Here is an 18,315-nt window from a genome sequence, read left to right on the forward strand (position 1 = left end):
TTCTTTTAAAGAGGTTCACATTAAAATATAAAACCTAAAATATTCTTATACTCTGTCATAATTTTATGAATCATGTCAGATTAAAGTTGATTAGGATCACCAAGATAGTATAGTTCAAAATACATTAGTGTAGGAAGCAATTAGAAATATCATAAAACAGAATAAATAAAAAGATAAAGGATTTAAATATAAAATTTTTCTGTCATAGCAAGTAAGGGTTTATGCCTAGAGTTCAGAATTTAGAAACTGATGCGGCCTGAATTTTGTCTCGGTAGTGTAAGAGTTGATGGGTTTAGAGCTACTTAATATGTCTCATTTTCTTTCTTTTTTTTTTTTTATTATTTTTCGAGACAGGGTTTCTCCGTAGTTTTTGGTTCCTGTCCTGGAACTACCTCCTGTAGACCAGGCTGGCCTCGAACTCACAGAGATCCGCCTGCCTTTGCCTCCCGAGTGCTGGGATTAAAGGCGTGCGCCACCACTGCCCGGCTAATATGTCTCATTTTCTAAGATTAAACTACTGGAATTCTTTTCGAAACTCAATTGTATGAAGATAATATTTATTTAATCCATCAGAGTAAAGATTAAGAGTAAGAATACATATTATTAATTGGAAGCTTCAGTTTTATATAAATGGAAAAGTATGTTCAAGTGTTATTACATGAATGATAAAAATAGTTCTATTTTCATACCAGAGACTAAGAAAAGATTATTAAAACAAATTCTTAAACATGTTATGTTTATCTTCACAGATGTGAAACTATAAAGTTAAGGAGTACCTTGTTCTTAATCTAATGAGAACAATATCTTTTCGAAAACTGTTGGAGGGCTTTTTAAAGTCTCAGAAGGAATAAGAAATGTACTTGGGAAGAAGCCCAAGGTCTGCAGCTATAAAAGCCTTTTGCTAGTATTGTTGCTTTTCAATTGGATTCAATTTGCTTCACTTTGAATATTACTTTGAATGACACCTTGTGTTTTGTGTTGTGCAGTAGAAAGGAAATAATGGAACGGTGTTTCTACTGATTTTAATTTTAGATGTTGAAGCATTTCTGTGTTTAAACTTTGCTTCCTTTTTTGTAAGCATCTATTTTAAATACAGCACCTGCATATCATATAACACTACCCATTTTGACAGAAGGAACAAGTTAATAGATATAATCCTTGTCATATATATATTTTAGATTAATTATGAAATTGATAATAGAAATGTACACACAGTTCTATCCTTCATCTACCCCAACTCCTCTTTTATTTAGTTTTTCAGTTATAAAGGAGCTAAAAGTATTCAATGGAAGAAAGAAAGAATCTTCAACAAATGGTGTTGGCAGAACTGGTTGTCAACATGTAGAAGAATGAAAACAGATCCATATCTATCGCCATGCACAAAACCCAAGTCCAAATGGATTAAAGACTTCACATCAAATATTACACTGAAATTTTATTGAGGAATTCTTTCAATTCCTTTATCTTACATGTTGTTATAGATGTTTCCTGAAATCTTTCTTTCAGATATTATGAGTCTGCCAATAAACAAAGTTAATGATCATACTAAAGCACAGTACAAAGGAAGTTACTCTTACATTTCCCCGTACATATTTATGCAACTCTAAGTCCTGAAGATTTTGTATTCTAAAGGAACTAGAAGTCATGAGAAAAGTGTTCACTTTGCTTGGAAAAAACAGTCAGTGAAACTCATGTTACACAGGGCAAAAGTAAGACTTCAGAAAATGAGCTGAAAATTATATTATTGTGATTGATCTAATTTTTCTGTGCTGTAGACAGAACAATGTCCTCTTTCTCATTCCTGCAGCCTGTGAATGTGCCATGTCATAGGAAGTATAAAATTTGTATATATAAGTATCACCTGACATCTGAGATTAGGTCCACTTATTGCTCAATGGCCAAATCCAGTCCATAGTACCCCAAAAGGACATAACTCTTTTCTTCTCTACCAAAATTTGACCATGAAATGTAAGAAAGATTTTATATAGGATAGAAAGGGGGGTGGATTGAATGGAAGATGTCACTTTACATGTGAAGTATAAGTTGGATATTTGATATGAACTAGCTACCTGTTTGTTTTTCACTCAGACAGGTTAATAGTGACAAACCCCCATATATAATTTGATCACCTGATATTTGATATTATTAGATTAGCTGTATTTTATATTACCAACTTTTCAACTTTAGCATCCAAATTTGAATAAATAATGTGTTTACTGTTGTCACCTAAATTTTTGTGTTCACAGGAGATTATTCTATCTGTAATGACACTAAAAATTGAAAAGCATAAGATACTTTTCAGAAATTGTTCTACATATCTGTAATTTTGAGCTATCTACTGATTAGTTACCAAAGAATTTTGTTACTTCAAAACAGATGTCTTGCAATCCAGAACCTTGAGAAATTAATAATGAACTATCTAATTTAAACATTTTTTCTAAATTATTCAACTTCTTTTAAGAGAGGAGAAAATTAGTTTTCCAATTTGTATAATATTAAAATAACTTTCCAGAACAAACTATTTTGAAAATGAATACAAAGGTTGTGTGTGTGTGTCTGTGCATCTGTGTGTTTAGAAAGTGGTGTGTGAACAAAATAAAGCCGAGAAACATAACTAAAAAATAGAAGACAAATATTGTCAGAAGGGAAGAAATGGCATTTGTAATTTTTTAGTATATTTTATGATTCTTACATCTACATACAGTAAGTCATTGCTTAAGGCATTAAAGAATTAGTGATTAAAAAGTAAAACTGAAAGCGGGTTATATAAAAATTTCAAAACAAAAAGAGAAATTAGTTTATAATTTAATCCCTGTTCGAATATTGCTTTAAAAGCGCCATGCAATAGTTGTCATTGAAGCACCTGTTAATACATTTTCATTGAGTCAATTAAAGCTGCTCAGGACTCTGCTGATGGCGTTTTCAGTTGTTCATGATACCGAGCTAACAGATGGCCATATTCTAAAGACTCCTCCACTTTCAAGATGCATTTTGTTTCCTTTTTTATGCTGTGATAAAATGACATAACCAGAGTCAACTTAGGGGTGAAACGGCTTCATTTGGGCTTGTGGTTCTAGAGAGATACCATTTATCATTGCAAGGAAGGTAGAGCAAGTGTTAGAATAAACCTGAGGTTGGAAGAGGTGATGGCTGGTGATCTTTTCATACACACATGGGAATCAAAGGATGTGATAATAGAAAGTAGAACAAGGTTACAGATTCCCAAAGCCAGTATCTCCCAGTGACTTACTTCCTCCAGCATTGCCACCTGATCAATAAACTCCATATCTACCCTAAACATCACCAACTGGGAAACAAACATTTAAATACGAGTTGTGGGAAATATTTCTCATTCAATTCACTATACCAGGAGGCCTACGATTATAATTAAAACCTTTGTCCTTGAAAGCAACAAAATGATAAAAGAGAATTTTCATGTTTTTAATACTAATTCTTATTTATTGGTGACACACTCACGTCTTTTGAACATCTATTTTTAGTATTTTGGGTGGATACTTATTTTCATGAAAATAAAACACTAAAAAAAACATGACTTAATTATGCTCCATATTCTATGAGCATTTTGCATGAAAAAACACAACAATATCATGTATTCTATGTGACAAAAGCCATTGTCACAACTACACTCTAAAATTTTTGATAAATCATTAGAAATTCTGCTAAAATTATGAGTGGATTTTTCAAAATTTCTTCATTATTAAAATTTAATTTATGGACATTGAGGACTGCTGAGAAGTCAAGAACAATGGCACTGGGTTTTGATTCTACTGCACATACTGGCTTTGTGGGAGCCTAGGCTCTTTGGTTGCTCACCTTAATAGACATGGAAGTAGGTGGGAGGTCCTTGGACTCCCCACAGAGCAGGGAGCCCTGACTGCTCTTAGGGCTGATGAGAGAGGGGGACTTGATTGGGGGACGGGGAGGGATATGGGAGGCGGTGGTGTGGAAGAGACAGAAATCTTTAATAAATAAATAAATTTAAAAAAATTTAATTTATGTTTATATACTTATACATAATGTATACATGAAGAAAATTGAAAATAAACTGAAGTATATACATTACTATCAGAGAAAGAGTCAATGTGTTTTTAAAATAAAAGTGATAAAACATCTAGGTAGATTTATTAATTAGCATCATTTTAACAAAATTCAAAATTTAAAATTGTAAATTTAACATTATAAAAATATAAATCATCATGTCACAATAAAAAAGACAAATGATTTTAGCATTGTAAAATTATTTAACACATATCTTCAATTTTGGATATTATTTAAATTCACAAATTAAAATCATAAGTTACTTGATGTTTTTAATGATGTTCAGTTCAAATTGTTAATGAGCATAGAATAAAGTGTATGCGTATGATTAAGTATTAAGGCATTCTACTATAAGTAATGTAAGAACATTTGTAACTATACTTAGCTGGAAATTGGTAATATTGTAGGAAAGTTACATATTCTGAGCTTGCATCTTTCCACATGAGTCATTTGAAATGGAAGTTACATATACACCAGCTGTACTCATGTCAAGACTAATGATAAAAAGACTTCTTGGCAAGATCCTGCTCCTGGTAAGTGGAAAAAATAATGCTTTTGACATCTGCAATTTAAGTAATTTGTAACAGAACATTTTACTTAGGCAGCTGTGAATCCCAGTATTTCATGATTAAGATTATAATTCATTAATAAACTATAGACCTAAATATACTATTGTTTAAACATAATGAGAATGCAAAGATACTATAATCAATAAATATAATTAGGATAATAGTTTATGGAATAATTTGTTTGCCTTCCAACTGTTCAGCGAAATCACTGGAACACACAGCCAAACAGCTTACAACTTTTTTAGTTTTATTTATGGAAATAATGAAAGTGTATCAATGACAAAGTGCAAAAATACAAAAGAAAAATTGGTAGACTATGAAATACAAGTTTTGTTAAAAGAAAAATGAGTACAGTAAAAGCTCATGCCTTCCAATTAATTATACATAATGCATTAGCAACTATTAAATCATTTTATTGAAGTGAATCTACAAATTATTCATCATAAAATTGCATGATATAAACATTTTCAAGATAGACAAAGTATAGAATATGAAATTATACTAATTTTGATACTATTCAAATGCTTTCAATGTAATCACAGGTAGCAGAAAAATCTTCATACTCTAAATCTATACATTGTAGTTCTTAGGCCCAAGGACTACCATGTTACATATTTAAGTAGGTAAGTTTTACTAGTCCAAATCCCTTAGAATTGAAGGCATGGTTTTTTACTCCAAACATATTGATAAAGAAATATATAATGCTATTATTATATATACATTGATAAAGGCTATAAGGTAACTCAATTTAATTTATGTGAATATTAACAAGTATATATAATCTTTTTTAAAAGTTAATAAAGCTTTTATTTTATACTCATGATAGGCTTTATAAATTTCTGGAAAGATTTCAACATATTATTTTCAATACCTCATTTCCTCTTTTCTTCTCTCTACAGTCACATTTTACAAGATCATTTATGATTAAAGAACAAAGAAAGAAATAAAGAAAGGTATAAAAAGCATAATAGAGGATGACCTGGTGTTTTCTTTTCTAATAAAGTGAATAATTGCCAGACATAAACTTTAAACTATATTCATATATCTGTATTGGATAGCACATAAAATATGATACATTCTCAATAGATGAAGCTGAAATAAATAAAATGCCTAAGTGGAATAATAATGTATTATTATATTATTACATAATGTTCAGGATAACATAAAGACACAATTTGTTTTATGATTTTTAGATATGAAAATTTTGCCTCTGCCAGTCACTGTTTACTTTCTTCTGGTTGAATTTATGAAAAGAATTAACATTATGATAGTGGAATTAATCCCTTAATAGAATGTAACTATGACATTTTGTTTCTATTCAATACTGATATTTTAATAAAGAAAGCTAAACTTTTTATATTATCAATTCACCATAACTTATACATTATCTTAGTAAGAATGCATGTTGAATGTAATCATTTATGAGAGAATTACAAGACAGAAATAAATACTGTATTTTTCAGTATAGATTCATTTCTTGGAGTGATAAATTTTATTCAAGCTAAGCTTCAAAAGTATGTACATTGAGATAATAAAATATATAGTCATTACCGAGATGTGATGATTAATACAAATCCAAGTGGTAATCATAAAATTTTCTCTATACATATATTAGATGTTAACAAAAGTAAGATATCTAACATCTGCTTCATTCATTTAAGTTAAAAAATAAAAGAACTCACATTGGACACATAAATCAAAACTAGTCAAAATATGTTAAATTTCTAAATAATTTCCATAGTGACAGATTTGGGGTAATCATAATATAGCCTTTGAAATGGAAATTGTTCTGCCTAATTTTGTTGATGGTTGTTGACAAAACAAAAACGTGTTGCTATTTTATCAACACCAATGCAACTTCATATATGTGTATTATATTTGTCCAGGTCAACATTCTTGGACAGGGAAATGTTAAGAACAGACTGACAATTAATTGGCTTAGATGAAATTGTTTTTAGCAGAATGAATTACTATTTCACTAAGTAAATGTAATGCACATTGCTGAGTAACACCTGTAAAATGCATTTCATAGTCACAAAGAAAGGAAAAAATCAAACAGCAAAGCAAACAGCAGATATAATTTAAATGATAGTTCAAGAATAAATAAAACTTATTTTAAACTCAGTATATTAAAACCCATCAATACTGCAGGGTGGTGGTGGTTCACATCTTTCATCCCAGCACTCAGGAGGAAGAGGCAGGCAAATCTGTGAGTTCTAGGCCAGTCTGGTCTACAAGCACTAGTTCCAGAACAGGCCCCAATGCTACAAAATAAAAACAAAAACAAGAACGAGTCCATCAATACTAACAAGATACTCTACTTACTCAAATATAATGAATGCTACTTTTTCATACAATAAATCTTGCTTATTTTCTATGTGCTTGTAAAATGTTTTCTGTGTGTATGTGTTCACATATGTGTGCAGGTGTTTGTGGATATATGAATGCACTATGGGTGCCTGAAGGTGTGAAGCCCAGAGATAACCTTTGATATCTCCTCTTTATTTATAACTGGGTCTCTGATGGAACCTGTTCATGAATTCAGCAAGACAGATTGGTGAATGAGTTCCAGTGATAAGGTTCTATCCACCTTGTGAGACCTGTAATTACAAACAGACACTGCCACAAAAATTCACAAAGAGTCTGTAAATTAGAACTTGGGACCTCATACGTGAGTGGCAAGTGCTTTACTCATTGAGTATCTCTACAACCCTTAATCATTATTTCAATATTTTAGGTATATTTTATGACTGTGAGAAATGATATTATGCTGATCAATGTACATAATAAAATTACTAAAAATTAATGAACATAAGTATTTCAGAACATAAAAATCATAAGGATATGTTAAACTTTTTGTAATTAATTCAATTTTGTGCCACTTCTTTGCTTTTGTGTATTATCATCACGTGAAACCAGTTTTTGCATCATTAGTTATAAAATAAGTTGAATGGTGATAGTTCCTGTATTCTATACTCTCCTCTGAGGAGAGAACAAGCATAGGCATTAGTTAGGTTGAAATGAAAACAGGATATATTTATTGTTGGAAATTTCTGAATAAGGAAGTGATGCTCAAATTTTTGCTCTTTCCAAATATGACCGATGTATTGGATGTGGAATTTGTAATAGGACATTATCTTTATTTGGCTAAAATTAATAATTAGAATTTTTTATCCTTTCCCTCCTCTCATGCTCCATTCTAATCCACACATTATTTAAGTCATTTGTTTTAATTTCTCCTTTATCCATTTATGCACATAAAATATATTCTAATTTCCCATTCATAGACAACTAACTGAAAAGGTTTTCTGAAAAGCCACACGAAAACCAAGTGTTTTAGAAGCTTCTACATACATACATGTGCATATATATTCATATACATGTGTATATGTACATGATGTATATGTGTATATGTGTGTGTTTATATACTTTGAAGATCCAATGAAAGTGTTGTATTCCTCTATATGTTTGTGCATACACATACACATATATGTACAAATCAAGCAACAAATCAAGGGAATCAAGGTATATGTCTGGGTGCTGTTATCTCTGAATTAAAACATTTTGTTCTAGAAGACTCAGGGAGTTCATAAATTTATAAGGTATAAGACATCCTTCAATGGAATTATATAATCAAAAACAATTGCTGAGGAGACTATTCATTGTAATTGTCAGCAAGTTGTGAAAAATTCCAATGATTCAGTTGAGTATCACTCTTGCAATGGAGTACTGTATTAAATGGTGCTGCCTTCATACCAGTAGCGGGAGTCAATTTTTTTTTTTTTTTTTTTTTTGGTAAGATGGGCCAAAACTCAAGGTTTAGAAAATCACAGCCCAAATGGGGAGGCAACTTCCACTGTTTTAATTAATCTGTCTTTGGAACTGCCTTCTAAACATTTGTTTCATTTCCTCTTGTTACTTCTTTCAGCCCCAGTTCTGGTGGAAACTTCATTGTTACTATGAGTGGTGGTAAATACAGAGAATCCTACTTGATCAAATTACTAGGTAGAAATGAATATCGTTATAACCTAGTGATCTTAAGCTCAAAAATACATTGATGAGAATATTGGGATAAATAAAATATCCACTTCAAAGCACATGAAATGTGAAAGAAGAGGGAAAGGAAATAATATAAAAATCAGAGTACAGGGTTTTGTGGTATGCAGATGGATCCATACCAAAACATCTACTACTGTAGCAGACAGAGTGTTAGCACTCAGACAGCTTGGAAAACTGACAAGATTCAGTAAACTCATACAGCTTGCAAGGTTTCCCCCAAAGACATAATCAGTGAAAGATTCCTGTGATAAAGGGACAGTTTTCAATGAAACTGCTTGCAATTTGGACAAAGAATTCTACCAACGTGACTTTCCTTAATTACTATATATTTTAGCATCTTGTTTGGTGTTGAAACTACCTGTGAGACCATTACATACATTCATATAGGCAACCTTTTTTTTTTTTACTTATTTATTTATTTTTATTCATTTTTAATTAAAATTTCCACCTGCTCCCCATTTCCCATTTCCCTCCCCTCCTCCCAAATATTGCCCTCCCCCCACTTCCCTCCCCCTATCCCCACTCCTCTTCTCCTCCCCCCACTCCATTCCCCCTCCCTCTCGATACTGAAGAGCAGTCCAAATTCCCTGCCCTGCGGGAAGACCAAGGTCCTTCTATCTACGTCCAGAAAGGTGAGCGTCCAAACAGGCTAAGCTCCCACAAAGCCAGTTCATGTATTAGGATCGAAACCTAGTGCCATTGTCCTTGGCTTCTCATCAGTCTTCATTGACCGCCATGCTCAGAGAGTCCGGAATCAACCCATGCTTATTCAGTCCCAGACCAGCTGGCCTTGGTGGGCTCCCAATAAATCAGTTCCACTGTCACAGTGGGTGGGTGCATCCCTCGTGGTCCTGATTTTTTGCTCATGTTCTCCCTCCTTCTGCTCCTCATTTGGACCTTAAGAGCTCAGACCGTTGCTCCAAATTGAGACTCTGTCTCTACCTCGATCCATCGCCAGATGAAGGTTCTAAGGTGATAATTCAAGTTTCTGTGAGTGATCCAATAAACTTACTTATCCATGAAGTCAGACATGGGACGATTTCCTTCCTCTGTCATTGTTAACCTTCATAGGGAGAAGGACAATTGCTGAATTCTTTCCAAGAAAAGTCACCCAGTTAGAATTCTACTAGGAAATTCACTGTACCAAAGGAAACCAAAAAGTGTAGATTCTATCTGTGATACATTTCATGCAGTGTTAACCCTCTGTATCAGTTAGTATTAGTGTATCAGCTAAATGTATTTAAAATGAAAATATATACCACAAGCTGCAAATAAATATAACCAAGCAAAAAAAAGCACAAAGAAATAACACAAAAGCCCAAGAAAAGCACATAGATGCAGAGGCACACATGTTACCACACATAGGACTCCCATAAAAACCCAAACCAGAAGATATAATATACACAAAATATTTGTAAGGTAGAAAGAAAAATATTACCCTGAATAAACATTATGAGAAAAGAAGCCTCCAAAGATGCAGTTGAGTGTTTCGTCTTGGCCATGTACTGCTAGGCATGCAGTCTACTCTAAAGATTGGTTTGTTTCCCCAGTGCGACTTCATTGAAGGAAAATGATTCTTCATGTAGAAACAGCTATTGATTACAGACAGCATCTGTAATAGGGATGGGACACATGTTTATGTCACTCCGTCTGATACAGCCTTTGCATGTATCAGATGCAATGTGTATGCTGCCACAGTCTATGTGAGTTTCTCTCTCTCTCTCTCTCTCTCTCTCTCTCTCTCTCTCTCTCTCTCTCTCTCTCTCTCTCTCTCTCTCTCTCTCTTTTTCCTTCTCCCTTTCTGTATGTCCTACTTTCCTATTTCTTGTGCTTGGTTGTCTGGAGGCTGCCTAGCTACTGTCACCAGGCATATTCTTCTCTTTCTCCCTTGTTCTGTTATCTCTCTTCTCTCACCAGTCTAGGTTTCTCTTCCTACTTATCTTCGCTGCCTGTCATCCTCACCTATCCCTCTCCTGCCTTGCTATTGACTGTTTAGCTTTTTATTAGACCAATCAGGTGCCTTAGGCAAGCAAGGTGAAATAAATGCAAGACATCATTACATAATTAAACTAATACTGTGGAAACAAATGTAATGCATCTTTGCATCATTATCAAAGGCAGCCGAAACAAACATAGCACACCTTCACACAGTTAAAGTAATCTTCCCCAGCATAAACACTTTCAACACATCTTTGACTAGTTAACATGATATTCCACAACAAATGACAGCCAAGCCAGAGTCATCCAGTGTGTTCATTCTCTAAGTTACGAGATCATACTCTTTTCCAAACAGTACCCTCCCAACACACACATACACTCTGCAATTAAATAAATTGTAATCCAACTGTCTCATTACAAAGAAAATGATCAGACAGAAAAATCAGTTTTGCAAACTGTAGTGCAGAAGAGCATTGCAATTAATAAAGCTTTGGCAAAGGTTAGAAAAGGGAGTTTGTGTCGCAGTAAAATAGGTTTCAGGAAGTAAAATTAGTACTTATAGAGCTTAAAAAGATTGGAAGTGGAATTCTAAACATAGGGTTGATTGATTCAGATGATATATTGGGGATACAAATGAAGTATCACTGTTGTGCTTTTGAATTATGAACACCTCACATCAAAAAGGTGAGTATTCTGGAGATGCCTGGAAGCAGCCATTGAAGCTATGCCCACAGAGAAATTAAACCCTCCTTAACTGAGGTAGCACCTTTCCTTGCGCTTGGGTACTATACTGAATAAAAGGAGAAAGCCAATTTATTCCCGCACTCATTTCTCCATGTTCCCAGACTGCAGATGCAATGTCCAAGGCAACACTTCTCCTGTTCCCAAAGTATCCCGGAGTGATGAAAAACAGCCTTCAAACCATGCACCAAACTCAGTCTTTCTGTTTTTAAGTTATCTTTGTCAGAATATTTCTCAGATGCAAAAGAAAAATATGTAAGATACAATTTTTGCCTACTTTTTCCTTTCTCCATTTTACTTTTTACAAATTTTATTTATATTTTATTTATTTTTTTTGTATGAATGGGTGTTTTGACTCTATGTGTGTCTACACATTTTGTACAAGCAGATCTCTTGGATGCAAGAATCAAGGATTTCCCTGGGACAAGAGTTACAAATTGTTATGAACCATCATGTAGGTGCACTGCAGAACAAATCTGGGTCCTCTGGAAAAGCAACCAGTGCCCTTAACCACTGATCTATGTCTCTAGTCATGTCTCAGTCCCCACCCCTCTCCTCCCCCCTTCTCTCTCTCTCTCTCTCTCTCTCTCTCTCTCTCTCTCTCTCTCTCTCTCTCTCTCTCTCTCTCGTGTGTGCGTGTGTATCTGTGTATTTACTAATGCCCCGACACTCACAGGGAGGTTACAGAAAATGATTTGGAGTCAGTTGTCTTTTTTATTGCATTGGTTCCAATGATCAAACACAGATCACAAGGCTTCATAGCAAGCACTTTTACCATGCTGAGCTTTCTCATTAGCCCTTGTAAAAGACATCCTTAAAAAATATGCCAGTTTGTTTCTTCCCAACCATGCCATGAAAGTATGAATTTTACAATTTTTTAAGTCAATGTCCCTTAGTCGTCGTTTGTTTCCTAGCAGCTTTGAATAATATAACATTGTAATTCCCTACTCCAATATGAAACTGAAGTTGCATAATCAATGTAATTATAAATATATGTAAACTGCAGTTTTCCTGCCTTCCTTAAAAATTATTTAATCATTGTCTTAACCTTCTATGCTATCCTCTTAACTAAAGGGCATTTTGGATCCCATCTTCTTTTATTTATATAACTGTATACATATTTATTCTTTTTCTAAAATCACATGCTATTTTGATGTTAGAGAAGTTAAGGCTAACATAAGGTTAATTTAATACATTTCCATCAATTTGAAATGAGGATATTTAGAATCATTTAATATTATTATGTCCTTGTTAGGTAGTTCTCTGATCTTCTATTTATTTATACATATGCTTAAATGCTAGTGAAGGCACAATATTAATCATAATTACATATCTAACTGAAGTTAATAAAATCCTGTTTAGTTAATATTAAAGTAAAGAAAATGAAGAAAGCACATGCTTTATTTTTTAAATTTCTAATTAACATTTGTAAACAATTCAGAAAGAATCTAATATGTAGGCATGGAAGAGTATAAGAATATGTCAGGTAGTGGTAATACATACGTTTATCCAAGCAGTTTAGGAGGTGGACACAAATGAATCTATTAGTTCGAGACCAGCCTGGACTATATAGAAAACTGAAGGACAACCAGAGCTGTACTAAGAAATCCTGTCTAGAAATATAAATAAATAAATAAATAATATAAAATTAATATATAATATAAAAATAGTTAGAATAGTATATATATTTGTATACACCATACATGCATATAGTTAGAACAGTATATATACCTACATATTCTCTATATACGTAGAATACTGTTCTAAGTATATATTTTATTATTCTATTCTAGGCATTTTTAAAAGACCAGAAGTCATTACTAAAGAACGGAGCAACATTAAAAAATATTTCTTTTTTTTTCTCTGTTTTGATGTGGGATTCCCTCTTTATGCTATGAATACCATTGGACCTCTAGCAGGGCCAAACAGAACTAGGCAGGCAAAGCTAGGATGTAGACTCGGAAAAAGGAAGTGGGGTTTGAGAGAAGCCAGGTCGCCCTGCTGGAGACAGACACCGAACCTTGAGCCTGTAAGTCACGTGGTGATATGCAGATTAATAGAAATGGGTCTAATTAGTATGTAAGAGTAAGCCAATAAGAAGCTAGAGCTAATGGGACAAGAAGTGATTTAATTAATACAGTTTCTTTGTGATTATTTCCGTTCTGGGCAGCCGGAACAAACAAGCGGTCCTTTCTTCCTACAATCCTTCTTTTTTGTCAAGTATCTATAAATTTGTTCATTGTTTTCTTCAGTAGTATGCAAGAAAAATATCTCTTGGGCTGAAGCTTTTCTAACACTCAATCCCCAGTTGGTAGTGCTCTTTGGTGAGTTGGTTCATTCCTCCAAAAGGGAGCAGATCATCCCAAGTATGTTCTGAAGCTTCACAACCCTCTCCAATTCCAGTTTACTCACCCTTCCCTACATTTGCATTTTAAAATGCAAAGTCTTAGCTCCTTGCTCCTGTTTCCAACCTGTCATCTGCTCTCCCTGCCATGGTGGACTTCAATTCCTCCGGAACTGTAAACCGAAATAAAGACTTCCAGAAGTTACTTTTGGTCATGTTGTCTTAGTCACAGCAACAGAGAAATTTCTGAGGCCTCTAAACACATTCATTAGTAATTTATGTCACCCTTAAAAATGAGAAGCAGTGCAGCATCAATTGATCTGATAAACACTGAGAATAAATCTTCCCTCCTATAGTACTAACTGATTCACTAGGAATTTAAACTATTATCTCATAATGTACTTCAGTATGCCAAGCACCCATAAATAAATAGTGCATATATTCTGTGTTAACAATAGTCTTTTAAAATAATACATTAATATTAATATTAATACATATGCTCGTGAATTGATGTGAGTACATTTACACATGGATACAAGTGACTGTGGATGTCAGAAGATGATGCTGAATTCCCTGAAGATGGAATTGCAGTTGGTTTGTGCAACTTCATCTTATTATCGAACTCAAGTCCCTGGGAAGAGAGGCAACTGCTGTAAGTTTTGGAGTCATCTCTTCTGCTCATATCTGCTAAGAATACACTTAGGAGAGCAAACAATTGTTTCAGCTACATAGTCTAAGCAGATTTATTGGTGAATGACTTCTTTTCTTACCTAACTGGTTCCAGGAAGAAAATCACAGGGGTTTGTCCTGTGTAGATCAACTATTACATTTAACAGAACACAGCAATCATTTTTCACACTGTCCTTTGTTCTTTCTTCATGAATCCATAAATTCACAACTTCAGTACAGCATTTTGATAGGTTTAAACATCATTAAACAAAGTCCAGGAATATAAGTGTCTGGAATAAAGGATGGAGTGTAAAATAAGATTTTTATTATGTTTTCTTGTTGTAATTGTATTAATCACATACTTTCAAATAAAAAGATTATTTCTTGTGTTGGTGTGAATTGTATTAAGTGATTATCTTTTAGGTTGGAATACCTTTCAGTTTTGTGACTATGTACTTTATCAAATCTTTTAAATAATTCCAAAGATATAGGACAAGTATGAATGAAATAAATTGAGCTTACAAAGTATGTGAAACTACTTAGAAAATTGTCACTAAATTATAATTTCTTTATGTTTAGCCTCAATTTCCCTGTCCTTAAAAACTTTTAGAGAGCCGGGCAGTGGTGGCGCACGCCTTTAATCCCAGCACTCGGGAGGCAGAGGCAGGCGCATCTCTGTGAGTTCGAGACCAGCCTGGTCTACAAGAGGCTAGTTCCAGGACAGGCTCCAAAACCACAGAGAAACCCTGTCTCAAAAAACAAAACAAAACCAAACAAAAAAACTTTTAGAGAGTACAGTTAACATAGAAAACCAAAGAAGATAATTTCTGTATGTTTTTATAAAATATTAAATATTATTTAATGTATTTTCAGTGCAATTTTGTTTTGACTTCCATAGTGTTGTGTTCAGGTTTCTGCTTCCCACCCCGTGTGACTGGAGTCCTAAAAAGACCAGATTACTTTGTGTGCTGAGCCAAGTGGATGCTCAGAAGCAAATGCAAAGATCAGAGTTTGGAAGACTGTCACTCAAAGCAGCCCTGTGAATATTAATTCTACAAGGCTTTAGAACTTTTTCATATAAGAAACCTCGGCAGAACAACTTTAATCATATTGTCTGCTGATATTGGTGAAAACATGATACAAATGGTGTAAAAAGTTAAAGATAGGGATTAAAATTTATAGAATATACCTTTTATGAAATCGTCAAACACACAGACACACAGACACACACACACCGTATACACACACACACCGTATACACACACCACAGTCCAAGATGTCAATATGTCCATTCATAGGTATGTTCAATGATATACATTTCTACTCCGCATTGTTTTGGCATAACCATTTCAAGTAACATTTTTATAAGATTTATTTTGTGTGCATGCATTTTTGTGTACCACATGCATACATTGCTCATGGAGGCCAGAATAGGACAACAGGATTCTAGGTCAGGGACAGTTATAGCTACCGCTACGAGCTACAAGCTGCTGTAATGGTACTAGGGACTCACACCCTCTGCAAGAGCTTTCTCTGTTGTTAAACATTGAGACGGTTTCCTTGCCTCCACATTTTTTTAATTGCACTTTTTCCTTTAATTTTTCACTTGTTTATTATTTCGGGATTTTTAAGCTAACTGCCATATTTGAAATGTCAAAACTACATACATCCTTTTTAGCTATGGCTTTAATGTATTGTGTGAGAGAAATTTAAAAAAAAAAAACAACCACTTATTTCCAGAGACAGATAAACCATTATCAGATGTCTCTACGCATCCATAGAGCTCCCTGCATGAGCAGTGTTGTGATCACTTCAAACGTTCAGTTAAGGAGTGTGTGTTAGCCAAGACAGTTCTCTCAGCAGGCACTGGCTGTGGATCCCAGGCAGAGTCTGATGTTATTCATCAGCTAGCCCTGCACCCAACTCTCTCACAGCAGCCCTTATGCTACTCTACATTTAAGAGAATATCAAATAAAGTCCATATGCATATTTAAATATTTAAGATGCCGTTTGCTACTAAATTCCCCTCATGGATTGCAGATGCTTAGATTTTATGAAGATCAGAATGGTATTCTAACAGCAAGTATCATTTTGTCCCTTGAAAGTATAAAATAACAGCTGAACTCTTAATGTTGGGTTTCTGGAGAAGAATATTATATAATCTCTAGGGCAGTGTGCTTGCTATTCAGACAGAAGTAGTGGATATGTCCGTGAAAACATATCAGTAGCTTACTGTATTTGAAGTCACAAAAATATAATGGAGCATAAATGTCCAGACACAGCAAAAAAATACCTTTTGTCAGAAACCATTGTATGGCCTCTCCCATATGTTACTAGAAATTCAATATAAATGCAAATTTAGAGCAAGTTATATACCTTTTATGTAATTTCTAAGTGAAAAATCTCTATTTCTCCAGTTATTTGATATTCAACATCATAATTGTGATATGATTAACTGCTTTTTTTCAGGTAACCCGAGAGTGTCATCTAGAGGTTGTGATCATCACTTAATACCTGGGTCTGATAACTTTCTTCAACAATTTTTAAAATATGGCATTTCATAGACATAATTTCATACTACTCTATTGATATATTAAGTTGCTACGCAGTGATCATATGAATGACGTTCAGTACCTCCTTACTGAATTTCTTGTGGAAATAAGAGGAAAAGAAAGAGAGGATTTGCTTCTTAAGACTATTTACCCACAATTTGGTGAAACAAAGGTGTTAGTAAAATAGCACAGATAACATAATATTAGTGTTCTGAATGTAATAACAAGAAACATCAAGTTAAGAAAAAAAACTATTGAGTTGTGTTGGTTTTTCAATCAATTATTTTATTTAAGTAATTTATGGCCCTTGGACTGTAGATTATGAAATGTAAAGCAGCAATTGTGTAATGGTTATTTACTTGCATGCAAACTTAGAATAACTTTTTTGATAGATGTAGAATATATCTATGTGATATCAACATTACAAAATATTATTAATCATTTTATGGGAGTAGGAACTATGTACTTAAAATATTTACTCCAGTTTTGGTCCCTTTTTTTCTTTTAAATCAAGAGTTAAAAACTTCAAATTCTCTCCCTATAATGCTTGAAAACCCAGGGCACAGGGTTATTCTTCTCATTTAAAGGTGTGAATGTAGGTGCTATACATGGCTTAACTTTCTTTAGAATCATGACACCACACTCAGAATTCCATCTGTGGTAGTAAGTTGCTGTCTTTCTGAATCAGCTCCTATTATTGCCTGTAGTGACCTCAGCTGATATTGATTTGGCCACCATTAGATGAAGAAGACTTCTGTTATCCTCTTTCTCTTCAATTACAATCAGGTTCCAAATATTTTCTGTAATATGGGTGACAAAAGAATCTCAGTCTTCAAAAAGTATTTTAACTAGACAAAGAAATTTAGATAAAATAGTTCAAGGAATAAATGCCTAGTCTATGGCTGCATGAAATTAAAAATATGAAATGAAGACAGGCCATCAATCCGGGCTGACATCATATTCTTACAGGACACTATTTATGTTACTACTAACAGTAAAATGTTATTTTATAGAGGATAATATTTTATATAAGATTATAATGACAGATAAATAAATATAGTCATTAATATAATGTTAGCCTATAAGATTTAATGAATGTATTACAGAGTACTTGTTGACTGATTTTATTGTTTACATTTAAAATTATAAATTTAATTGTTGGGTATATGGACAGTTCTGTTTAACTTCTATGTTGTCTGAAAACCATGCAGCACATAATTGATGAAACAACTTAACAATCTAAAGTTTTCAGGTGCTGCTCTACATTTAGACCTTTTCCTGTGTCTCAAATAAGGAAAGTAATCTAATGCTATTGCGAGTCTGGGCTTACCTTGGCCTATGCGCTTGATACCCTTTCATGCTGTTACTAGCTGCTGGATGTATA

The sequence above is a fragment of the Chionomys nivalis genome, chromosome 24 (genome assembly GCF_950005125.1).
Source record: "Chionomys nivalis chromosome 24, mChiNiv1.1, whole genome shotgun sequence".
Taxonomy (NCBI): domain Eukaryota; kingdom Metazoa; phylum Chordata; class Mammalia; order Rodentia; family Cricetidae; genus Chionomys; species Chionomys nivalis.